The following is a 27,498-nucleotide window of genomic DNA, read 5'->3' as shown; positions in this document are numbered from 1 at the left end:
GCACGACTGTGTCGTTTGAGGGTTTTGATGTGATCAGTCTGCCAGGGCTGGAGCGGTCGGGGTCTAATAGAAAAAGTCTATGTAAACTGCGGGTACACCTGCGCAGCAGGCAGACTACAGCAGAGCAGTGAGAAACTGGCCTTATTTTCTGTACTGCTGATAACTGCACAATTTTGGATATTCTTCACTTTCTGTCTCATGGATAAATAAAGACAGTGAATCTCCCCAAAGGGAACACAGACAGCAATAAAAACCTGACAGATCGTCTTACCTCTTATCGCTGCATCTAAAACTTAAAAAAAAAAAAAAAAAACAGTTTTGGCTTTAGATTCAATTTAAATCTTCTAATGAAAGCAGGAAATGTTGGGTAATAATAAATCCTCATTTTTTTATGTTTTAAAGAAATGTGCAAAATCGATTGATGAAGAATTTAATAGCACAGGTTCCAATAATTATATAACTTTATCACAATATCCCCTGAGCTAAACAGATCAATTAGTGTGATAGAACATTTTGCAGATAATTGTTACAATGTGATGGCAGACGGGCTATCAGGACAGTAAAGGGCACACACAGACAGATCGCCAATGCTGTATCTCTTTATTGCTGATTGTACATTGCAATAAAAAGTCAAGAATTGTCTTCACTCCAGCTGGATCCAGAGCTGCCACAAAATCAATGGAAAAGCACAGGAGCTGCCCCAATCTGCAGAGAAAAAAAGGGAAGTATAATATGTTCAGTATTTCTACAGTCTGCACAAAACTCAAAGCTGAATATTAAACCTGCCACTGGATGTGTAAAATACAAATGTTATGCACAAGTCTGAAAATGATTTACATTAAAAGAGAACAGTACCTGAGCAGCACCTACAGGGGGCGCTCATGTCATCTTTCCATAGATTGAAGCTAGCCTTGTTCATCCTTTTCCTTCATAAGCGCAGCTAACTACGTGATATCCTTTATGAATGTTCCCCAAGTAATCCTGGTGCCAGTCTGTTTACTGTAGGTACTCAATGTCTGTATACTTTGTGCATCTATCATCTAAATGAGTTCTAACATGTTTCATAACATTCCCTTTTTTTTTTTAAGTTGAAAACATCCACACATCTGTTTAAGGTACAGTTTTATCTACTATGATTCGAAATTCTCGCTATATCTGTTCAAAGTGACCCCTGAAGAATGTTCTGAACTGTACATATTCTGTGAGCTACCATATTGCAGCTATGACAGTGTAGATGCAAATGGAGAAACAGAAAAAGGGGGCACCGACCTAGTGCATTATCATTTAAAATATTTATTTAAGAAACAATGTAAGTATCATACTTACAATTGGGATAAAAACACAGGCATGTCAAACTGAACAAGATGTATGATCCAAACAACATCTGAGTCCGTACGATGGAACCCTGGATGACCAACTGGCTAAAACGTTTCGAGGACACAACCTCTTCCTCAGAGGCAACACTATAGGCAGGTGTAGTCCCAGTTCTCCACTGTAGGGGGCGCTTGGCCAGAGTTATAATGCAACTGAGGAGGAAGTTGAGAGACATTTGGTTTCTATTTGGTTTCCTTGTTCCTCTGAGGCAGTGTTCTAGTTGACTACGCTTCATACAGGTGACCTTGGCAGCCATCTTGGGTCAGCAGAGCCTTTTTAAGTGCCTGCCTCCAGGCTCTGGTGCGCATTTTTGCAATTGGACAGTGTAGGGATAGCACCCATCTGTCAAGGAAAGTGAGCAGCAGTAAGAGAAGGTTCTAGACGAGTAGGAACAAGTTAGGGGCACACCATCTTGCTTTGGAATCCTCTCCATTGGGCTCAGGCTGGCCAGGCTGCACTCCGCCCTCGCGACAGATGCGATCGGGTCATCAGAACTTGCTCTACATTACACGTTGCAAAGTACTGTGAGTGTTTCCCAGCTAGGGGCCTTCCTGCTGGGTTGTTTGTACATTGAAGTCATTTCTTCAATACAAGTCTGGTGTCTTCTACAGCTGCACCACGCTGCCCTCACCCTCTCTACCATCACATTCCTATCTTTGGTAACATGGTACATTGTGGTAACAATCGCCTTTCGCTACATGACACCATCCCTCCACAAGATTTCACAACATTGGCTGTGAGTGATCACATGGTATCATCCCTCTGATCACATGACATCAACCCCCTTACCAGCTTTCACTGTATTGGCACTGTGCGCCCCTCAACCTTGTCTTGCAAGTGCTTATTATGGTGGCATCTAGAGATCCAATTCAGTTGGTTCTCAGGGGCAGAATGTCTTCACCCGCCATTCTGGGCCATGTGTGAACACCCCCCAGTACTGGACAATTGTACAAAGCACACTGCTGATAGGACAGACATGGAGAAGGTGATCGTGGGACAAAGACCTAAATGCCTGAATCTCCTTTCCTCACGTCTGGACCTCTTTCTATTACAAGCTGTTTGTGAGGATAGGATGTGATCGGGCAGCGTTGTATCTCCACATTATCAGTTCTAGAAAACTCTGCCTGTTTGAAAATGGATTTTCTCAGCCCTCTGGCCTGCGGCGGCCACTCTGTAAGGTCAGGGAAACCGTTTCATCTCGCTAACAGTTATCCGCTCATCCTATCAGCCGCTATTTGTCTGCAGCACAGCTCTCATGCCTGGGCAAGACTTTGGCATCAGTCATGTTAACACCGCACTTGGCGATCAATACCGTCAGGATCCGGGCTTGTTCTGCAGTGACATCCAGCAGCCCGCTCCACAGAGATGACTTAGAGGTGAAGAATGGGCAGTTCTGCAAGAAACTGCAAACTGGGAGCAAATCAATATAATCTCTCAGCTCACTCATCACAATCAAGCAAAAATAGTTTTAATTTAAATACATGCTGGGCCTTTGGAAAATTGTGTCTCAAGATCAGTGAGTACTGGAGAAAAGAGGGAAGGTACTTTGTGCTGCTGAAACAGTGAATGAATGTGATGGATGCAGCCGGAGTAGTAAATGATATGTACACTATGTTGCCAAAAGTATTGGGACACCTGCCTTTACACACACATGAACTTTAATGGCTTCCCAGTCTTAGTCCGTAGGGTTCAATATTGAGTTGGCCCCGCCCTTTGCAGCTATAACAACTTCAACTCTACTGGGAAGGCTGTCCACAAGGTTTAGGAGGGTGTCTATGGGAATGTTTGACCATTCTTCCAGAAGTGCATTTGTGAGGTCAGGCACTGATGTCTAAAGAGAAGGCCTGGCTTGCAGTCTCCACTCTAATTCATCCCAAAGAAGTTCTGTCGGGTTGAGGTCAGGACAGGCCAGTCAAGTTTCTCCACCCCAAGCTCGCTCACCCATGTCTTTATGGACCTTGCTTTGTGCACTGGTGTGCAGTCATGTTGGAACAGGAAGGGGCATCCCCAAACTGTTCCCACAAAGTTGGGAGCATGAAATTGTCCAAAATGTCTTGGTATGCTGACGCCTTAAGAGTTCCCTTCACTGGAACTAAGGGGCCAAGCCCAACCCCTGAAAAACAACCCCACACCATAATCCCCCCGCCACCAAACTTTACACTTGGCACAATGCAGTCAGGCAAGTACTGTTCTCCTGGCAACCATCAAACCAAGACACGTCCATCAGATTGCCAGACAGAGAAGCATGATTGGTCACTCCAGAGAACACGTCTCCACTGCTCCTAGAGTCCAGTGGCGGCATGCTTTACACCACTGCATCTGCCGCTTTGCATTGCACTTGGTGATGTATGGCTTGGATGCAGCTACTCAGCCATGGAAACCCATTCCATGAAGCTCTCTACGCACTGTTCTTGTGCTAATCTGAAGGCCACACAAAGTTTGGATATCTTTAGCTATTGACTCTGCAGACAGTTGGTGACTTCTGCGCACTGTACGCTTCAGCATGCACTGACCCTGCTCTGTTATTTTACGAGTTGCTGAGTTGAATGATCATATGGTATCATCCCTCTGCCAGCTTTCACTACATTGAATGATCACATGACACCATAACACTACATGATTTAACTACATTGGCTGTGAACAATCACAAGAGACCATCCCTCTGCCAGCTTTCGCTACATTGGCTGTGACTGATCAGACGGAGCAGTAGATGAGCTGTGTGTGTAGACGGAGCAGTAGATGAGCTGTGTGTGCAGATGGAGCAGTAGATGAGCTGTGTGTGCAGATGGAGCAGTAGATGAGGTGTGTGTGCAGATGGAGCAGTAGATGAGCTGCAGGTGTAGACGGAGCAGTAGATGAGCTGCGGGTGTAGATGGAGCAGTAGATGAGCTGCGGGTGTAGATGGAGCAGTAGATGAGCTGTGTGTAGCTGGAGCAGTAGATGAGCTGTGTGTGTAGACGCAGCAGTAGATGAGCTGTGTGTAGACGAAGCAGTAGATGAGCTGTAGTTGGAGCAGTAGATGGAGCAGTAGATGAGCTGTGTGTGTAGACAGAGCAGAAGATGAGCTGTGTGTGTAGATGGAGCAGTAGATGACCTGTGCATACAGTAGATAAGCTGTGCGTACAGATGGAGCAGTAGATGAGCTGTGCGTACAGATGGAGCAGTAGATGAGCTGTGTGTGTAGATGGAGCAGTAGATGAGCTGTGTGTGTAGATGGAGCAGTAGATGAGCTGTGCATACAGAAGGAGCAGTAGACAGGGTGTGTGTATCTGGATTACTAGTATTGGAGGTGGAACAGATAAATTATATGTGTAGATGGAGCATTATGGATTGATTTTTCTCAGGCAGCTGCAGTAGTAAATGAACTATGGCTCAGTAATTACACATCATTTCCGCCCCTGTTACAGGATTTGTATGGGCCCTGGACCTGATTTGTGGCGGCTCTTTGCAGTCTTGTGCTCTGATCTGGATTGACATGGCACAGGGCTCAGTGTGGTGGGCAGACCATGATTTCCCAGCCTTGTGACGTGAGCTGACATGGATAGGTCATGCAGAGCACAGCTGTATCAGCAGGGGAGGCAGCTTCAGCCTCATGCGTTGATACATGGGCGCAGGCAGCCTGCTGTGGCATTGGACAAAGTCTTGCATGCCTATGGGGGACCCGTGTGCTGCCTCGGTCCCATGAGCTGTGTGTGTAGACGGAGCAGTAGATGAGCTGTGTGTAGACGAAGCAGTAGATGAGCTGTAGTTGGAGCAGTAGATGAGCTGTGTGTGTAGACAGAGCAGTAGATGAGCTGTGTGTGTAGATGGAGCAGTAGATGACCTGTGCATACAGTAGATAAGCTGTGCGTACAGATGGAGCAGTAGATGAGCTGTGCGTACAGATGGAGCAGCAGACAAGCTGTGCGTACAGATGGAGCAGTAGATGAGCTGTGTGTGTAGATGGAGCAGTAGACGAGCTGTGTGTACAGATGGAGCAGTAGACGAGCTGTGCGTACAGATGGAGCAGTAGATGAGCTGTGCGTACAGATGGAGCAGTAGATGAGCTGTGCGTACAGATGGAGCAGTAGATGAGCTGTGCGTGTAGATGGAGCAGTAGATGAGCTGTGCGTACAGATGGAGCAGTAGATGAGCTGTGCGTGTAGATGGAGCAGTAGATGAGCTGTGCGTACAGATGGAGCAGTAGATGAGCTGTGCGTGTAGATGGAGCAGTAGATGAGCTGTGTGTGTAGATGGAGCAGTAGATGAGCTGTGCATACAGAAGGAGCAGTAGACAGGGTGTGTGTATCTGGATCGCTAGTATTGGAGGTGGAACAGATAAATGATATGTGTAGATGGAGCATTATGGATTGATTTTTCTCAGGCAGCTGCAGTAGTAAATGAACTATGGCTCAGTAATTACACATCATTTCCGCCCGTTACAGGATTTGTATGGGCCCTGGACCTGATTTGTGGCAGCTCTTTGCAGTCTTGTGCTCTGATCTGGATTGACATGGCACAGGGCTCAGTGTGGTGGGCAGACCATGATTCCCCAGCCTTGTGACGTGAGCTGACATGGATAGGTCATGCAGAGCACAGCTGTATCAGCAGGGGAGGCAGCTTCAGCCTCATGCGGTGATACATGGGCGCAGGCAGCCTGCTGTGGCATTGGACAAAGTCTTGCATGCCTATGGGGGACCCGTGTGCTGCCTCGGTCCCATGAGCTGTGTGTGTAGACGGAGCAGTAGATGAGCTGTGTGTAGACGAAGCAGTAGATGAGCTGTAGTTGGAGCAGTAGATGGAGCAGTAGATGAGCTGTGTGTGTAGACAGAGCAGTAGATGAGCTGTGTGTGTAGATGGAGCAGTAGATGACCTGTGCATACAGTAGATAAGCTGTGCGTACAGATGGAGCAGTAGATGAGCTGTGCGTACAGATGGAGCAGCAGACAAGCTGTGCGTACAGATGGAGCAGTAGATGAGCTGTGTGTGTAGATGGAGCAGTAGACGAGCTGTGTGTACAGATGGAGCAGTAGACGAGCTGTGCGTACAGATGGAGCAGTAGATGAGCTGTGCGTACAGATGGAGCAGTAGATGAGCTGTGCGTACAGATGGAGCAGTAGATGAGCTGTGCGTGTAGATGGAGCAGTAGATGAGCTGTGCGTACAGATGGAGCAGTAGATGAGCTGTGCGTACAGATGGAGCAGTAGATGAGCTGTGCGTACAGATGGAGCAGTAGATGAGCTGTGCGTGTAGATGGAGCAGTAGATGAGCTGTGCGTACAGATGGAGCAGTAGATGAGCTGTGCGTGTAGATGGAGCAGTAGATGAGCTGTGCGTACAGATGGAGCAGTAGATGAGCTGTGCGTGTAGATGGAGCAGTAGATGAGCTGTGCGTACAGATGGAGCAGTAGATGAGCTGTGCATGTAGATGGAGCAGTAGATGAGCTGTGTGTGTAGATGGAGCAGTAGATGAGCTGTGCATACAGAAGGAGCAGTAGACAGGGTGTGTGTATCTGGATCGCTAGTATTGGAGGTGGAACAAATAAATGATATGTGTAGATGGAGCATTATGGATTGATTTTTCTCAGGCAGCTGCAGTAGTAAATGAACTATGGCTCAGTAATTACACATCATTTCCGCCCGTTACAGGATTTGTATGGGCCCTGGACCTGATTTGTGGCAGCTCTTTGCAGTCTTGTGCTCTGATCTGGATTGACATGGCACAGGGCTCAGTGTGGTGGGCAGACCATGATTCCCCAGCCTTGTGACGTGAGCTGACATGGATAGGTCATGCAGAGCACAGCTGTATCAGCAGGGGAGGCAGCTTCAGCCTCATGCGGTGATACATGGGCACAGGCAGCCTGCTGTGGCATTGGACAAAGTCTTGCATGCCTATGGGGGACCCGTGTGCTGCCTCGGTCCCATGAGCTGTGTGTGTAGACGGAGCAGTAGATGAGCTGTGTGTAGACGAAGCAGTAGATGAGCTGTAGTTGGAGCAGTAGATGGAGCAGTAGATGAGCTGTGTGTGTAGACAGAGCAGTAGATGAGCTGTGTGTGTAGATGGAGCAGTAGATGACCTGTGCATACAGTAGATAAGCTGTGCGTACAGATGGAGCAGTAGATGAGCTGTGCGTACAGATGGAGCAGCAGACAAGCTGTGCGTACAGATGGAGCAGTAGATGAGCTGTGTGTGTAGATGGAGCAGTAGACGAGCTGTGTGTACAGATGGAGCAGTAGACGAGCTGTGCGTACAGATGGAGCAGTAGATGAGCTGTGCGTACAGATGGAGCAGTAGATGAGCTGTGCGTACAGATGGAGCAGTAGATGAGCTGTGCGTGTAGATGGAGCAGTAGATGAGCTGTGCGTACAGATGGAGCAGTAGATGAGCTGTGTGTACAGATGGAGCAGTAGATGAGCTGTGCGTACAGATGGAGCAGTAGATGAGCTGTGCGTGTAGATGGAGCAGTAGATGAGCTGTGCGTACAGATGGAGCAGTAGATGAGCTGTGCGTGTAGATGGAGCAGTAGATGAGCTGTGCGTACAGATGGAGCAGTAGATGAGCTGTGCGTGTAGATGGAGCAGTAGATGAGCTGTGCGTACAGATGGAGCAGTAGATGAGCTGTGCGTGTAGATGGAGCAGTAGATGAGCTGTGTGTGTAGATGGAGCAGTAGATGAGCTGTGCATACAGAAGGAGCAGTAGACAGGGTGTGTGTATCTGGATCGCTAGTATTGGAGGTGGAACAGATAAATGATATGTGTAGATGGAGCATTATGGATTGATTTTTCTCAGGCAGCTGCAGTAGTAAATGAACTATGGCTCAGTAATTACACATCATTTCTGCCCCTGTTACAGGATTTGTATGGGCCCTGGACCTGATTTGTGGCGGCTCTTTGCAGTCTTGTGCTCTGATCTGGATTGACATGGCACAGGGCTCAGTGTGGTGGGCAGACCATGATTCCCCAGCCTTGTGACGTGAGCTGACATGGATAGGTCATGCAGAGCACAGCTGTATCAGCAGGGGAGGCAGCTTCAGCCTCATGCGGTGATACATGGGCACAGGCAGCCTGCTGTGGCATTGGACAAAGTCTTGCATGCCTATGGGGGACCCGTGTGCTGCCTCGGTCCCTGGCTGCTATTAGCCCTACAAGAAGTCGGATTTGACAGCTCAGAGCTGTCAGACGTGACACATTCCATTACTGAGGCGGGCAGTACCCACTCACACTAAAAATGGGATTTTATCCACAATGATTTTGCATAATCGACCATGAAAAGACTGAGTGTTATTTAAAACAATCACCGGCTCCCAGAATGTGTCTGGACTCCCTGCGCTCCCTGCTTAGCAATCTGAAGTGGAAATCTTTTCTGCTGCCACCAGAGCCAAGGCGCTCTCTGAAATGTAACCTCACAACAGGAGATGTAAACAGCGTATAGGGCAGGTCACACGGAGGCTGTGCCATACTAATGTTAGTGCAAATACACAATGAGATGTCAGTTATGTCCCCCACCACAGGACATTTGTAGACCACCTGTCGACAGATTTTTGTTCAGATTAAATCAGTTTATCGTGTAATGCAATTCAGTGGGACTGCAAAAGCAGCTTGAAGCAGATTAATGCAGCTTGGAATGAGGTCAGTCCACCTGGAAGTCAGATCCACCTGTATAGGAGATCAGATCCACCTGTAGTGGAGGTCAGATCCACCTGTAGTGGAAATCAGATCCACCTGTAGTGGAAATCAGATCCACCTGTAGTGGAGGTCAGATCCACCTGTAGTGGAGATCAGATCCACCTGTAGTGGAGGTCAGATCCACCTGTAGTGGAGGTCAGATCCACATGTAATGGAGGTCAGATCCACCTATAATGGAAACCAGATCCACCTGTAATGGAAACCAGATCAACCTGTGAAGGAAGTCAGATATAACTGTAAAGGATGTTAGACCCCCTGTGAAGAAGTCAGATCCACTTGTGAAGGATGTTAGACCCCCTGTGAAGAAGTCAGATCCACTTGTGAAGGATGATAGACCCCCCTGTGAAGGAAGTCAGACCCACCTATGAAGAAGTCAGACCCACCTGTGAAGGATGTTAGACCCCCCTGTGAAGGAAGTCAGACCCACCTGTGAAGGAAGTCAAATAGACTTGTGAAGGAAGTAGGACATATGCACCTATAAAAGACATCAGATCCCCCTGTGAAGGAAGTCAGATCCACCTGTAATTGAAGTAAGGCTGGCCATACACTGTACAATTTTCCTTTACATTTACCAAAACCATATAATATGAGGTCAGACCTAAACACGTTCAATTTATATGCAATCAGGCAGGCCATTGCACTACATAATTGAAGGTAAATCTAAAGGGAAATTGTATAATGTATGGGCAGCCTTATGCTGGGTACACACTGTCAGTTTTTTGTTGTTGAACCCAGCGGGCTAGAAACAAACTGAAGAGCTGGGGAGGAGCTCACTGTACTATGCAATGTCCCTGCTGAACTATTGTGTTCTAACAGGGGGACTGCCCCCCCACCAGAACCCACCAGTCAGCTATTGGCTGCCAACGCGAATTGGATGCTGTCTTTCCAACATGCCCATTTAACAGAAGTCGGTAATTCGGCTTAAATATAAATGTTTTGTTTTGCTGCTTCTCAACATTTCCTTTAGTGCTCATATAGACTTGTGATGGGGGAAGGGGGGGGGGGGCTTTAAAACCTCAAGGTTGAGCTGTTTCTAGCACCCCCCAGGAAGCTGGCAGAGGACACAGGGATTCACATGCTGAAACTGTAATGATTTGGTTTGCATCCACTTAATAAAATGAATGCTTCTCATGTCACATTCAGAGGGTGGGACCACCGACAAACGCGGCCCATTCAAGTGAATGAAGAGGAGTCACAAACACCCCACAACCGTATGCAATGATGCAGTTGTGGGCTTACAATAGACAGTGAGGAGGAGTCATGTCACCTCCTCACTGCCTGTCAAATGCCTCTAAAAAGTGATCTGAACATGGGTCGCATTTCAGAGGCGCAGCAGTTTGGTCACATGTCTAAACTTAGCATACCTTTAAAAACAAGTAAATAAAAAGCCACAAAATGGAAACATTCTTGTTATCCAAAAGAAGTGTAACAATGTAACCATCTGTAATCTTTGTTGATTTGAAAATGAAGGCTCCATGACATGGTATTCCCTGATAAACTGTCTGGGATTTGATTGTTTTTGAATCTGAACATGAAAGAATACAAATCAGGTATGTGAGCTGTTACAAACAATGGTAATAAAAACATATTGATTGTATTTGTCGGTCAGCGTGGCATCAGGTGACCTTAGCCCGTCACCACCTCTGAACATACAGCTTTGGTCCTATACCGACACCTCAATCTCTCCGCCATTAATGGCATCTGCTCCTGGAGGCTGATTATTCTCTCCGTCATTATGCGACAACTAACCTCCCGCAGTTCTTATTGGCATTACCACCTGCTGATATTTTCTTGTGTCAGTTTTATTAACCAGCTGCTGCTCAGCCTGCAGTCTAATCGATTCACTCAGAGCCGCTCTGTCCTGCTGTACACAGACTTTCAGGATCAGGTCCAAAAAGATGTTAAAGGAAACCTGCAAATCCGGAAAAGCCAGGAGCGCCAATGCTGACCAATGCCTGAAAATGCTACCCTCCTTGGCTGTTTCTGGCCTTTGTGAATTTTAAATCACTGACACAAGCATGCTGCCAGTGAAGTCAGAATGGCTGAACTGAGCCATTGCATTTTCTCAATAAATGCAAAGCTTTCTGTGATTGGACGAGGTGGAGAGGAAGAGCAGTGACATCACTATTGGCTGGACCTGACAAATGCATGTGTTACTTCTTTAAGAGGTTCATCAGTCCCCCCCCTCCAAAAAAATAAATGCCAGCAGTTACAAATGCTGTAGCTGCTGTCTTTTAATAACCTGTCTAGGGATCCAGCGCCATCCTCACTCTGGTTCTTCCCCAGTCATTGAGTCACCATGCTAACTGTGAAGCCAGCTGCGACTCCCTGCGGCTTTTACAGCTGGCACCCACAAGCTGCTCTGCGCCCTGTAAATGGTTCCACAACCTCCTAGGACGTGATGCGTCCCAAGAGCCTACAGGCGAGGGTTGAACACCATTGCTCAGATAGCCAAGACAATCCAATGGAAATGGGAAAAACAGGTACCTACTCCCCCATAAAAAAGTGTCGAAAAGTTGAAGAGCAGGGGAAGAGACAAAAACGTGGAACAACCCTTTAGGAGTGAAGTTCTGCTTTATTTGTATATCCTGCTTAAATACACAAAGATGGGAACTGACCGGACCAGAACCTTCTTGGGCAATGGATTGCAGTGTGGATAGAGAAGCTTGGGGGAGGAAGAGGTCCAGTACCTACAGAGACCCCATGGTGGTCCAGGCATGTGATTGTCCTATACGGGGGTGGACTGACAACTCATGGGGCCCCCGGGCAATAGGGGATCATGGGGCCCCTGTGTCCTTGCCCAAACTAAAAAAAAGTCTATGAAAAAGGTACCAGGGGCATCTCATGGGGCCCCCACTGACCCCTCGAGCAGTGCCTGAGTTTCCAAATGGTCAGTCCGCCCCTGGTCCTATAGAGACACAGTGTGCTCACCGGCTGGAAGACATTTCACAATATATGTAGTGAAGGTTCATGGATGGTGTACACCAAATTGTGCACTGCGCTTGTGTATACCAAATCATTCAAAATCTGCAGACATACTAGGTGGTATGGGCATAGTGAAGATTAAATGGAATGACAATGTGCAGCATTATGATTGTAAACAACATAACAATGAATATAACAATTGTGATCAAACAAATAAAAAATAATAGTCTCAATGTGAAAACAAAAATATCCAAATGGAGAAATCAGTGTTCAAAACCCCAAAGGAACAATTGACCACATCCAAGGGTACACAGACAGTGTCCTGGGAAGATCTGAGGGGCCTCCACCAGACAACTCCATACACCCTTACTGGATAGGCATGGCCCTCTAATCACGGAAGGTCATGGAGCACTTTGGTGCATAGATCCAGTGTTGGTCTCCTCCAAGATAACCTGGAACAGCGGGTATCTCCATATATACAGGCACATATACAGTTGTCCATCCAACAAGTATATAAGAAAAAAGGTGTAAAACCTTTTATAAAGTTTATTATTTATGGTAAAAGCACTCCCATGTATAATGCAGCATTAGCGTGTATAAACAAACCTATGACAAGCAGAAAAGATGGTCTCCGTCAAACTTCCGGTACGCAATGATGTCACGGCAGGCTCCATCCTTTGCATTTCGTCACAACTGACTTCGTGGTGAAAAAAAAAGTAGTTGATGCACTACTTTTGGTGCGGTGCTATTTCAGCCCAATCAAAAAGAATAGGGCTGAAATCACATTGCACAGAACTGCATGTGAATCGCACAGGAACTGCACAGCATTTCATGCAGTTCCTAGTGTTAATGGACCCTTAGAGGCAGATGAGAGTTTACTAAAGGCCCCTGAAGTTGTCAGGTGAATATTTAAAGGATGAGAACCCCATAAAGCGTTCTCAACTTCCAACATGTTTCGGGGCTTCAAAATTCTCTACTTCACCAAGGATCAAGGCTAACAAATAAATATATAATTAAATATTATAACCTTTTTGTGATAGAATTACATAAACATAACAATATTCAAATTACATAATAATATCATAAATACTCAAAAGAAAAACAAAAAAAGTCCAATAAAAAAGTGTCTCAATAAAAAAGTGTCTCAATAAAAAACAATAATGTCCAAAAAAAGTCCCAAATTTTCAAACTTTATCATCCAGTAGGAAGAAATCCCATTTCATCCCGTGGTACCTCAAAAAAAATATAAAATGAATAATCTAGTGCATTACCTTTGTAAACAATATATATTCACTCAGTGCAAAAACACAAAAATTGTGCAAAAACTATATATATATATATATATATATATCTCGTGCATATATGGATTAACTGTGACCACTCCGTGAACACTGCAACCCTGTGTATCCACCAACACCAATAGTATTACATACTATTACCCTCTGTATCAATATAATCAGCATCCAATCAGAGATCTTCTATTTTCTCTCCAAAGAAATTTTTCCAAGGTCCTCAAAAGACAAGAAGGGTCTCAAGGCTCATGTTCAAGGTATAGGTAAAAAGATTTTAATAGCCACTTACATTAAAATTCCACATATCCAGCTCCTAACATGGTTCCTATGCGAGTTCTGCCAAACAAATGCAATAGGCCATGTGTAAACAACCCACAAAATGGCCGCGGCGACACTTCCGGTCTGCGTGCGTGCGTCTCGACGTCACACCACTAACGCGTTTCGTCACTTCCGCACTTCAGACGAAGTCCGGAAGTGACGAAACGCGTTAGTGGTGTGACGTCGAGACGCACGCACGCAGACCGGAAGTGTCGCCGCGGCCATTTTGTGGGTTGTTTACACATGGCCTATTGCATTTGTTTGGCAGAACTCGCATAGGAACCATGTTAGGAGCTGGATATGTGGAATTTTAATGTAAGTGGCTATTAAAATCTTTTTACCTATACCTTGAACATGAGCCTTGAGACCCTTCTTGTCTTTTGAGGACCTTGGAAAAATTTCTTTGGAGAGAAAATAGAAGATCTCTGATTGGATGCTGATTATATTGATACAGAGGGTAATAGTATGTAATACTATTGGTGTTGGTGGATACACAGGGTTGCAGTGTTCACGGAGTGGTCACAGTTAATCCATATATGCACGAGATATATATATATATATATATATATAGTTTTTGCACAATTTTTGTGTTTTTGCACTGAGTGAATATATATTGTTTACAAAGGTAATGCACTAGATTATTCATTTTATATTTTTTTTGAGGTACCACGGGATGAAATGGGATTTCTTCCTACTGGATGATAAAGTTTGAAAATTTGGGACTTTTTTTGGACATTATTGTTTTTTATTGAGACACTTTTTTATTGAGACACTTTTTTATTGGACTTTTTTTGTTTTTCTTTTGAGTATTTATGATATTATTATGTAATTTGAATATTGTTATGTTTATGTAATTCTATCACAAAAAGGTTATAATATTTAATTATTGCACTTTCTGGGGAGAAAGTATGACTTTTTGAGGAATTTTGGGGTGGAGGTGGTTATACACTTATTTATAAATAAATATATAGTTTTGTACCCCTGAAACACATCGGATGTTGACCGTCTTGTCATTAAAAATAAACTTTAAAGTGGTTGTAAACCTGGGACATGAAATATGGACAAAGCATATCCCTGTATAATATACACTTGTCTCAATTCAGAGCACTGAGTGTCATTTCTCTCTCTGCTGCCTCCTTCCTCTGCTACCTGTATAGTTTTCCTGACACCAAGAGAAAAAAGGTGACGGGGAGGGAGTTCCAGCACACAGCCTGTGATTGACAGCCTCAGCTCAGTTCCTGTGTGCTGTGTGAAGGGGGGGGGGTGTCCCTTCCCTCCAATCCGCTCACAGAGCTCTCCTCAAACTCTCTATATTGAAGTCCTAATGTAAAGTGCTTGTGCCCAAATTAAAGTGATCAGTGCTTGTCATGTTTTCATCACACTCACTGAAGTGTATGGAGCCCATATATGTCATAAGCAGGTCTATAATTTGGGCACAAGTGAACCTTTACATAAGGACTTCAATATAGAGACGTAGAGTACATTTCTTTACAAGTGTATATTCACATATTGTTATGGTGGATTGAAAAGCACTGATTGGCTTACCGTATTTGCCGGCGTATAAGACGACTGGGCGTATAAGACGACCCCCTACTTTTCCTGTTAAAATATAGGGTTTGAGCTATACTCGCCGTATAAGACTACCCCTCTTCCAACGCACACCAAATAAAAATGAAAAAACATCAGATTTGATTTCAATATGGTATGGTATTTCAGTATGGTATTCCAATGATGGGGTGCTATTCCTCCCACTGACACCAATGATGGGGCATGATTCCTCCCACTGATACCAATGATGAGGCACTACTCCTCCCACTGACACTAATGGTGCCCCATCAGTAGTGTCAGTGTGTGAGGAATAGTGTCCCATCATTAGTGTCAGTGGGAGGAATAGTGCCCCATCATTGGTGTCAGTGGATGAAATAGTGCCCCATCATTGGTGTCAGTGGGAGGAATAGTGCCTCATCATTTGTATCAGTGGGAGGAATCATGCCCCATCATTGGTGTCAGTGGGAGGAATAGCACCCCATCATTGGTATCAGTGGGAGGAATAGTGCCCCATCATTAGTCAGTGGGAGGAATAGTGCTCCATCGTTGGTGTCAGTGGGGAGGAGGAATAGTGCCCCATCGTTGGTGTCAGTGGGGAGGAGGAATAGTGCCCCATGGTTGGTGTCAGTGGGGGAGGAATAGTGCCCCATCGTTGGTGTCAGTGGGGGGGAGGAATAGTGCCCCATCATTGGTGTCAGTGGGGGAGCAATAGTGCCCCATCGTTGGTGTCAGTGGGGAGAGGAATAGTACCCCATCGTTGGTGTCAGTGGGGGAGGAATAGTGCCCCATCGTTGGTGTCAGTGGGGGAGGAATAGTGCCCCATCATTGGTGTCAGTGGGGGAGGAATAGTGCCCCATCGTTGGTGTCAGTGGGGGAGGAATAGTGCCCCATCATTGGTGTCAGTGGGGGAGGAATAGTGCCCCATCGTTGGTGTCAGTGGGGAGAGGAATAGTACCCCATCGTTGGTGTCAGTGGGGGAGGAATAGTGCCCCATCATTGGTGTCAGTGGGGGAGGAATAGTGCCCCATCATTGGTGTCAGTGGGGAGAATAGTGCCCCATCATTGGTGTCAGTGGGGAGGAGGAATAGTGTCCCATCATTGGTGTCAGTGGGGAGGAGGAATAGTGCCCCATCGTTAGTGTCAGTGGGGGAGAGGAGCGGCTGCTCCTTCTTTCAGTTCGGCAGCTTGATTTTCGCGGGGCCGTTCGGCTCCGCCTCCTCACCGGTGATTGGTCGCCTGTGTGCGCTGGCGCCCAATTACCGGTAAGGAGGCGGAGCCGAGCGGCCGCGCGACCATCGAGCGTCCGAACTGAAAGAAGGAGCAGCCGCGCTTCCTGGACCGGATCATCGTGGGACCGGGACCGGAGCCAGGTAAGGTACAGCAGCCCCTCTGCCCACCCCTGTACTTAGTGTCCGTTGGAGGACACCGCCCCTGGAAAAAGTGCTGCCCTGACACACTGGCTCGCCGTATACCGGCGTATAAGACGACCCCCGACTTTTCAGAAGATTTTCAGGGGTTGAAAAGTCGTCTTATACGCCGGCAAATACGGTATTTATTGTGATTGTATATTTGCACATAATAGTATACACAATTATAGATTTATTTTAGCACTTTATGTTTACTGCATTCATATAATGATCCTTTGATGTGTAGTAAGTGCCAGCAATAAAAACTGACAGACGTTCTAATCCCTCTCTACGCTATCCAAAACGATTAAAAAAAAAAATTTTGTGTATAGGAGATGGGCTTAGCCATCAAGCTGGCCACACACCTCTGGCGCGTTTCGCCCCGACCTCCTTAGCCCCAGGTGGGTGGGGTGAAACGCGTAAGTGGCATGGCCGGTGTGATGGCCATCTCCAATACACAGGACTACATGGGCGGTTAGAACGTTGTCCTTTCTCCTCTTCTCTACTGCAAGTTAGTGTACAAATAAAAAGTGCGCTAATTATTCACAAAACATGCAAGGATAAATAATAAAAATAAATGAATTCATAAATATAAACATAGGTCCAGCCACCATAACAGTGATAGTCCAATATCAACTTAATGTCAATCTTGAAAACAAACACCCATGTGCAAATCCGACACCAGATGAGATGAATACACTCACCAGAGCTATATGCTGATTATATTATAAACCAGCATGATAGCATTTTGCCCTGGGAGCGATGATCTGCAGCATATCCCAGTAGAGGAACAGCAACCAATAGTAATCCAATCAGCACATATGGAACAGCTAGGCAGCACATATGGAACAGCTAAGCAGCAAATGATCTTCCAATAACATGGGCAAAGCTCGAGGAATAAGAAGAGATATGATGGTGCAGTACGTTTAAAACCAGTAAAATTTCATTAATAAAGTATAACACTCACAAGGAAGGTGTCTAGCCGACACCAGCAATGACAGCCTCTAAAATGCCACATCCACAAGGGAAAAACCAAGGGACGAACCTCCTGCACTGCGATCAAACAGCCGACAGCTGGAAGGAACGTTCCAACGTCACATCCACTAGGCCAGGTCCAACGCGTTTCGTCACTTGACGTCTTCAAGGGGCAAGTTACTGCACCTTGATGCAGACACTGTTCCCCTATATATGCCGGTGAGGTGCTTCTTAGATTGATTGGCACCAAGACACTTTTTACACACCAGTTTCAAAAATGTTGTCTTTAGTTAACCATACTCATCCAAGCTTTGTGGCCCTTCCATCCTTTCAATATTCTCCAATCCACTTAAACCAAACCTGGTGTAGTGCGGAGTGTTTTTTTTTTTTGCAATGGCACGTCTGACTCTCTGTTGTGTAATCCATGAGATCTAGCAGCAGACATTTTCATGCCAAAAGCAAAGGAATTGGCACAGCAGGCGCCATATAATCCTGGTCTCTGTACAGACGTCGGAGGATTTTTACATACATAGATGTGAACTGTATTTTGTCTCTTCCATTTAATAGAGCTTTCTGGTTTTAGCAGAAGGAACAAATTGTTCTATATGAGCACCGAGGGACCCGCCAGCTGCATTGCCGTAGTTCTTGATGTCTGCTGATATGGGCCTAATAGCACCAATGATGTCTACGGGCCAAATACCTGTAAGCGGCATTTTACCGAATGTCATAACAGTCCCTAGGTGAAATTCTTGCCGCCGGGACTGCCCTGTTGTATGTTGGGTGAGACTGGACATCTGAGATTGATCTGCTTTGTTATTATACTACACAGAGCACACAATATTTGACATCACAGCAGAATAGTGCCTGTGTAAATAGGATTGATTCCCGAAATGCTCGCTCTGTGCTGTGCAGGCTCCTGTAGTATCCATCAGGTCTGCTAGAAAGCTCTGACACAACGCATGATGCCATTGCCATACACCTAGGCACATGGATAGCAAGTATTCCATGGATACCCATAGGTAACTATAGACAGCTCCAGACGACCAGTCCAGGGGGGCGATGTTATTGGTAGATTACTTTGGGGCATTTTGCTCTGCCGCCTCTCAGCCAGAACTGGCTTGTTAATTGCTGCCGATGACAGTTTTGTGTGTTTTATTCGTTTAAAGCAAATCTCATATAATCTTTAAAGTATATGTAAACCTTCACCTTGTAAAATAAACCATTCCGTATATAATAGAAATGAGAGGCAAAACATTTGTGTATAGATATAAAAAAACATTATATACACCTTTGTTTCCCCTTTTAAGACAAGTGATCACATTCTTGCCATTCTCAGCAGTAAGAGAGAGCTGGGGGGGAGGAGAAACAGAAGCATACCAGTCTTCACAGTGAATGGCTCTGCAAAGGGGGCGTGTCAGCAGCAGTCTGATCATTGAAGAAGAGCAGGCTGAGTTCCAGTACAGCCAGAAAACTGACCACACTGTGCTCTCATGCCTAGTATAGTCAGTTTTTAATAGGAAAGCAGAGGGACTGGAAGGAACACTGGGGATTTCACAGCAAAGAAGCAATACAAAGAGAACAGGATACTTTTTTAAGTACATGATACGGCGGGCACATATCAGAAATATGAAATGTTGGGTTTACATATTCTTTAACATGTCAATGTCACTTCAAAAGCAACTTTTCTATTTTATAAATCTGCAGATCTCTCTGAAATAATCCCTGATGATTCTGCCATGAAGATCCTTGTTCAGGCACGTCCTGTTACAGGGTGACAACACTTTATCCCTGTCTCCAAACTGTGTCCCTGTGTTGTCACCCTGTCATACAGGCTTCCGATGGAGACTATAACACACATTACACAGACATAGACCACTGCTGGACCATCAGGAAAGGCCAGCCTGACAAATGCCATTGCAGCCATCTATGGACAGGAAATGACTATAAAGAGACTGTAGAAGACCAGCATCACAAAGGATGAAAAAAGGGGAAAATAAGATTTCATTTAAAACACAGCAATTGCTTTTGATATACAGTGCAGAGCAAGGGAAGGCATCTACTAAAATGTTGTATCGGATGAATGTAACAAGCATTTGCTCATCTCTGCCAAATTCAGGCCGTATTTGTCTTAAATTATAACTAAAGGCAAAACTTTTTCCTGACGCAAACATGGCAGCATACATGTGATATAGCTCCGCCCCTATGTCCACCCACAGAACCTGTGTATATCTATGAGCCCTCATGCACATGGGACGGTTTGATAACGTGGGTAATGTTAGCTGTGTAAAGTCATGTTAAAAATGTGAGTTTTACAGCTTTCCTTAGCGTTTTTGCATTAGTGTTTAGTGGCGTTTTCCCACATTTGCGTTTTTTAGCATTTTTTTACCCCAAAAAAAAAAATTGGGGGGAGCCAAAAAAAATCCAAAAACGCCAGTTTGCAGCATTTTGCCATGTTTTTCAGTGTTAGAGCGTTTTTACAGCTAAAAAACTCCTCTAGAAACCCACTAGTTTTGGGGCTTTTTTCTGGCAAAAAACGTTGATTTGCACGGACACATAGGATAACATGCTGGGGAGTTTATTGACTGTAGAAAAAAACGTCAAACGCCACAAACAGCATCTGTAAAAACGTCAAGTGTGCATGACCCCTGATTCACATATCCGTGTTCCTGCGGGCCGCTTTTTGCGCGGGCACGTGAGCCCATTCATATGAATAGACTCCCGTGCCAGGGACATGCAGGGAAGAAGTCCCTGCACTTCTTCTGAAAATGCAGCCCGCATGGGAACCTTAGTTCCCAGTATGGTTGCGATTTCCAGTGCGGGCAGCGTGCCATTAGAATGATTGGTACCTGCCCACGGGTCCACATTCTTCTGTGTGGGTGGTACGGTTGCATGGATTTTTGTGCGGATCTACAGCGGCACCACCCGCACATATGTGAACCTAGCCTGAGGGCTTACAATCTGATTGAGAGCAACCTCTCCCATTCACCTTTTTGTCCTCAAGATCTCCACCTGCAAGACCGTGAAGTTGCGATAAGCCCCTACCTGCCAACTGAATTGGAGCCCATCTGGGTTCAGCCTTTCCCAGGCGCAGTCCTGCATCTTAGGTTGGAAAATTAAATGCACCAACAAGGCGGGGAGCCCCTTCTGTTGGTCTTTTGGGACTGAGGAGTTCCCTAACCAGAGACGTCAGAACTGCAGTCCATGTTTGTTTGCTGCAGTCCATGCTGCGTGTTTCTTGGCACGCCTGAGCAGTATCATGGTGCTGGAGGTAGTGCTGCCTTTTTCTTTTCTCCCACAGGTTAGTGCGATCCTTTTTGTCCTCCTCCCTTGCCTCTACCTTCATTAGATTTTGTCATTTTTCCTGTGAGAGTGATTTAAGGGGTTTTCTTTTAGCAGTTTTTTCCTTTCACCTGTGGCCAGCATGTGTACACGATCCGGTCTGGGGTTTGTGGCTGTTTCTGGTCTCATGGCTGGTTATGGCATCCACACACACTGTGCAGAAGGCCTCTTGTGGCGGCCATCTTTGTTGAGGCATGTCCAGGCTCACGCAGATGCAAGGTGGGTTTGCACTGGAAACTTCTGTTTCCCCGTGCTTATGCTGCAAATGAATGAGAGGTGGAGGGAAATGATTCATGCACGTCTATGATCTGTTTGCTTCTTTCTCTGAATTTCGTTTTACTTTCTGCGCAGTGCTGACATCCTTGCTCCAACATGAGCCTTCTGCCACATAACCAAGACCTCCATGTGCTCAGGTAGGGACCATCAGTGTGGTAAGAAGAGGAAAAAAAGAGTGCCTTTCTTTGAGTGTGACCTTCATCTTCTGGTACAACCCAACCCACTCACTCTTGCTTAGGGGCCAGTTCCCACTATATGCATTTCAGTTGCTTTTTTCTGCATCCAAAATGCACAGAAAGTAGGTTACATGGTTGTCAATGTCATAGTTCACATCAGTGTTTCCAGTTCCAGTGGGTTCCGATTGCAGAAAAAGAAGTAGAAAAGGCTGGATTTTTTTCTGCACAGAACTGTACTAGAATGTGGTAAGGCGCACCAATATGCACCAAAATTGCACTGGAACGTACATGTCCCTATTTCAATTAAAGCAATCAAGAGGGGAAAACAACACACTGGAATGCATAAGAAACGCACTGAGATGCATCAAACACCCACCGGAACGTGTCAAAAATGCGCATGCAAAAATGCATCCAGAACACATCTGGACTGTGTTTCTATAGTGTGAACCAGCCCTAAGGTCAAGCTAATATAGCATTGCCATGGCATGACGAGTTCAGTGGCTTTCCAGCCCCGCAAGTCTCACCCAGGATGCACACAATTTCCAGTGAGTGTTGGCATCTCTGCTTCCCTGAGCTCTAAGAGTGACAAAGGATAGAGTGCTGAGCCTGCGGCGTGGACCTAATACCAGACTAGCATGTCTGATGATATTGCCGCTGAAACCTCTCTAAGGACAAAGGAGGCTGGGAGCCAGCAAGTCATGGTCTTTCATGGACAAATAGTTAATGATCCTCCGAGTTCTCCAACCACTTATGCCAGCAGACTCCGAGCACAATGCCAAGGATGCACAGCAGTACAGGGCACCATGGCCCTCCTTACCAAGGAGGCCCAAGCCCATAATAGCCATCTTTATTCCTGGCTCTGGAGGCACCTTTATCCAAGCCATTCACTTTTGCCTTGTACTTGGCTTCACCAGAGGTAGAAGAAGGTCAATCATCCTCCTTCAAAAGGCTAAGCAGGGTTCAAGTGTCTCTTGGGGCCAGTCATTCATTAGGGTAGCAGGCTCAGAACAGGATGACCCAGATGACTGCCTTTCAAAGTCAGAACATACTTCACATTTTCAAAGCACAGCCTTCCACTCTCCGCAGTGAATGGAAGGATGAAGAGGTTGTTTCAAGAGGAGTGGCAATAATGGTATGAAGTTTTTCATTAGTAAGCAGCTGCAAAATTATACCCTATCTAGGAGGAAAACGCCACTTCTCTGTTGAGGATAATGGCACGGCCACATGCTAACGCACTTAACATTCATTGCAGTAACACACATTACAGCACTGCACTCAAGAGCTGCTGGAAGAGTGAACAGCCATGGTCCATTTAGTTCCTTTCAATTCCTACAGGAGTTTTGTTGAGAGGACACCCCCCCCCCCCCATCCCAGGCTAGTGTGGCTGATTTGGCGCACAGATGGTAAAGCCCATTTTTGGGATCCATGGGTGCCTTCTATGGTAAAACGCAGTTACTTTTGGTGGTTCAGACATTGCCCTCTATAATTATTCTTCATCCAGACTAGAGTAACATTTTCTGCTCAAGAGGTGGATATCCTCTTTCAGCACATCAATAATATGACTGCAAAGGGCATTGATTCTAAGTCCTCCCTCACAGACCTGTATTCTCTTCTGTGTCTGTACGAAGAAGACTGAAGATTCAACTGGTGTTGAATTTAAAGAAACTGAGTCTCAGTGGATGATTGACATTTCCAGTTTACATACCTTCCTTCATGGCTCTCCACCTCACAGATGACCTTTGCGAAGGTTCTAATCTCTGTGTAGCCCCCTTGAGGAAATGGGGTGCTTTGCATCTATCATTACTTGGATGGTATTCTACTGTTGGCCCAGAGCCCAGATCACCTACTAGTTCAAAATGGATTCTCATCCAGCCAGCCTGAGAAGTTTTGGCTGGGTTGGATGTGTCAAAACTGTGAGAGCAGACCCATCTAGTCATCAATACAGAAGCCCAGTTCAGTGCTGGAATGAGTACTTTTCTGCTCCTTCTCAGAACAGGCCAAGGAGCAGGAAGCCTCTTCGGAAGAGGTATCTCTGCCAATTTTGTCAAGCTTCCCAATTCAGGGGTCTCCAGGAAACGATGATGTCTTGCATCCCTATGCTACCCTAGGCACACTGGATTCTCTACACGTTCCAAAGAATTTCCTTTTTGCAATACAGACGTCAGCACTTGAGCTGATTCAAAGTGCTTCTTCTCAGATGTGCAGGACTCTCTGGGTATGGGTGTGATGGGATCATTCGAAGGTAGGTTCATTATCTGGGACTATTTTCACCTTGCTGTCCCCTCGCATTCAGGCTTGACTGGTTATTCTGCATGATGTTAACACAGCAGCAGTGTCATGCATTTAGAAATAAAGGAAACTCAACTGCAGGTTCCAGTGGAAGTGGAACTATCATGTCCATGATCCAATGTAATCTACAGAGGCTGCAGGTTCCCAGGATGCCAAAAGGGGCTGTGACGCCAGGGGTTTTTGGTTCCCAATGAATGGGTCTTTAATTGAAAAGATCTTGCCCATATCACTCAAGTATTAGGCCTCCCTCAGTTGATCCTGTTTGCATCATCATCCTTTCACAAGATGCTTCTTATGCTACCCTCACCGGTTGGTGGAGGAAGTGGACGCTTACTCAGCCAAGGAATAGTTGCCTAGCAAATGGCTTTCCTCTACTGCCTTTGGTCATGAAGTTCCAGGGGGGACTGTTGTCCGAGAGTCTCACTGTGATAACACGCATGCCCGATTAGCCTGCAGGTCTGGGTTTTACCCTAGCCATTGAACTGGAGTCTGGACCAAGCACTTCAGCTACTAGTGTTTCCACAACACCTGGCCAGGATGGATTAGAAATTGAGAGGGAAGGATTGAAGGATTAGGACCATTCTCTTTCAGTGGTAAATCCTGCAGGGTTTCAGGAAGGATGCAAACAAATGCCATTTACTCCAAAGTCTGGAACAAGTTCAGTCTTTGCAGCTGAGCAGGATTTTGATCCTTGCAACCCAGTGGTTGCCCAGTTGCTATAATTTCCTCACAGAGATTTGAATTTGGGGCTCAGCCTAGTTCTGTAAGGGCTCAAATTTCAGCCATTTCAGCTTCATTAGGGAATATGCGCGTGTGAGCTGCCAGCGTTTCAGGAGGTTGGTCCTGAGTCTTTGCCCTGAGGAGGAAAAACATTTCCCCTGTGGGATTCTATTCTGGCACTGGATTTCCTTGCCATGTCTTTGTTTGCACCAATAGAAAGGAGTCTTCAATAGGACATCACTCGAAGCAGTGTCCCTCGATAACTTTAGGGGGGCAGAGTTTTGGACCTGCAGGTGCTTCAAGCTACAGAGTCCTACATCTTCTTTCTTCTGAACAAGTTGGGGCCTATGCCCCTTGAGCACCTTTGTCCCTAGGTGGCTTCAGTTTTCATCTTACAAATTGGTGATTCCATCCTTTCTGGCACAGATGGTACCTAACCTAGTCAAGCTGGATGTACTCCTAGAAGTGGTAGAGGCTTATTCAGCTAGGTCCATCTCTACATTTGGGGCAGCGAATGCAAAGTGTCTATGAAGACTTTTGCAAAGCAGCAGGCTAGTTACGACAGTGCACCTACCTCAGGCACTACAGGGAAGATCCAGGGGTTTAAACGTAAATGGACTTCAATAGAATGGTAGTCTAGGCTTCCATATCCATTGTAATGCAGTTTGATTATACAGTTTAGCCCTCCCTGTTTAGCTAGTTATTTATCACATGTATGCTGCCATGTTGGTGTCAGGAAAATGGAAAATTGTATCATACTTACCATAATTTTCCTTTCCTGATTCCAGTCCGTGGCAGCATACGAACCCTCCCTTGTTTGATCTTGATTGTATGGAGAATGGGGGAGGTTGCTCTCAGTTAGATTTTTATACATTATACACCGGTCCTGTGGGTGGATATAGGGGCAGAGATATATCACAGGTATGCTGCCATGGATTGGCGTCAGATAAGGAAAATTATGGTAAGTATGATACAATTTTCCATTTTTTTTTTTTAAATATTGGATAGAGTGGAGAGGGATTAGAACACTTGTCAAGTTTTTATTACTGTCTGTGCTTCTGTTAGGGAAATTCACCCTCTCTAGTTGTCCTGTTTTATCATTGAAAGTGAAAGAAAATCCCATATTTTGGGTTGTCCCAAAAAAGTAATAGAGGGGAAACTTTCCATTGTGGACACTAGTTCTGGTGACCTGGGGGTCCCCAAGGGATTCCTTTAATTTGTATGGGTTTCCTTGCATGTCCTGTTTTGGCTATTAGACAAGAAATGAAGGTTAAAAAATGGCAAAAAAAAAATTGACAAGTGCTATAACACTTCCTTACACCATCCAAAATGAATTAAAAAAAAAAAAAAAGTTTTGCCTGTAGTTCTACTGTGATTTCCTATGATCATCAGCTCCATCTAGTGACTATAATGCAGGATTTTTTCTACATACATATCACATAATGACCACTAGACAGAGCTGCTGATCAGAGGATATCATGGTGTAAAGAAAAATGCAGCAGGAATTTGTCAAGAATGGGTGATTGCTTGTTACATTCCTCCGACATTTTTTTTTATAGCTAGAGCCCTAAATGTCATCCAGCATTTCCATCTACTTTAAGTGCATATTTCGGTAATTGCGCTCACCCTCGGAGAAGTTCTCTCCGCCGGTCACTCTGGCAGCATTGATGTTCTTTCTCCATTCATGGACAGCTGTGCGGGTTCTTCTGCTCAGGGAGTCGTAGACCTGGCCCGGCTCCTTTGTCCTGAGTGGAGACACGTTCATAATTTAGTTTTCTAAAAGAGTGACAGGAAGAAGGAGCTATTCATAGAGAGCGCGGCTCTGGCTGTTCTGCCTGGGGCACATGCAGATATCCCGCCTGTGTGCAGAGGGGATGACACCTGAAGCTCGGATAATCACAGCCATTGTCATTGTCACTTAGGCCATGGCCTGTCCTGCAGCTGTCCTCTACAGACAAGGCACAGACCGGGAGCTGGAGAAGAGCCCAATGCTTATTACAAGTTCATTCTGTTAGCAGATAATTACCTGTCTACCTGCTGCCTCCTTCTATACTGTTTTCCAACATCTCGCCGCTCTTCCTTTTACTATTGTAAAGTGCCAGTAAGATTGTTGCAGGTTACAGAATATTTAGAGGCTGTAATACATAGGGGATTACTCCTACATAGTGGTCATGACCCAATAGTAATTATCTGTAGAAATCTGGTTTATAAGTGACTGGATCAATAACAACTAAAATAAGAAGTGCAGGTTCTTACCATGGCCAAGAATCCCCAATATTCCTAAATGGTCCTTTTTATCCAATTCCTACATCTTCACAAAGAAAACTGCTACCTGATAAAAGGGCTATTAAACCCAAAAGCAAACATTTATTATCCTGCAGGTTATGAGTTTTTAGATGTGATGGTTGCATTAGTTTTCTTAGCGGTATGGACCTCCTGAAAAAAACTTGTGCAGCTAGCATATAATGTGTTCCCACATGTACAACATAAATAAATGGAAAAATGCAGTGCAAGAATATACGTATATACAAAATATAGTGCTAAACAATAAATACGTGCAAAAACAAGACTATGCTTGTGAAAATCAATGTGTGCTATACCGGACATCTAATCAATACATACATATAGGGCTCCATAAACTGCACATAACCAGTGCTTAAAGAATTGTGCACACAAATAACAAATAAATGTCCTTAATAGTGAACTGTCCCTTTAAATCTTGAATATCAGCACGTGGACTTGTGTGGTATATAGCCCATAAATCGTGATCCAAATACACCAACTATAAGTGTCATCGGAATATGGTCTGAAAAAATGGTGAACCGTCCCTTTAAATCTGCTGTACTTCAAATAGACCAGTGTAACACACTACCATATATACGTGTACAGTGCTCCTGTGTCACCCCTTTGTGCTCATCCACTTCCACTTCCAAATGACAGGTCAAACTGCGCTTTCCCCTTTAACCCGTGAGGGTATACTGGTACATAGATCTTCACCACCGTTAGCCAGCACTTTTAAACATCTCCAGATCGCTCCAATTAAAATGTGTCCTCCTGGGACACTACAGGGTCAAAACGCACTATACAGTGTTTGCTGTAAGAAGTGTGCAGAAATCCCTTATTCAAAATGGCGGCACGTGCGCTCCCAGTTTGCGGCCTGACATTATCGGCGCACCCTACGCGTTACGTCATATC

The 27,498-nt window shown here is 45.3% G+C and overlaps 1 long non-coding RNA gene across 1 annotated transcript; it reads right to left on the bottom strand.

Moving 5' to 3' along the window:
- Nucleotides 1-583: 583 nt before the first annotated feature.
- LOC149452866 (uncharacterized) lies at nucleotides 584-26,197 on the bottom strand. Its single transcript, XR_016314822.1, has 2 exons — nucleotides 25,930-26,197; nucleotides 584-705 (listed from the first exon to the last, which is right to left on the bottom strand). It is a non-coding gene; the product is annotated as an uncharacterized LOC149452866 (long non-coding RNA).
- Nucleotides 26,198-27,498: the final 1,301 nt, after the last annotated feature.

The sequence above is a fragment of the Staurois parvus genome, unplaced genomic scaffold, assembly GCF_062004578.1.
Source record: "Staurois parvus isolate SC_StPar_1 unplaced genomic scaffold, SC_StPar_1.0 ptg000458l, whole genome shotgun sequence".
In the NCBI taxonomy this organism is placed as follows: Eukaryota; Metazoa; Chordata; class Amphibia; order Anura; family Ranidae; genus Staurois; species Staurois parvus.
Note: the sequence above shows the minus strand (reverse complement) of the source record. Positions and strands in the feature narration are given on the sequence as shown.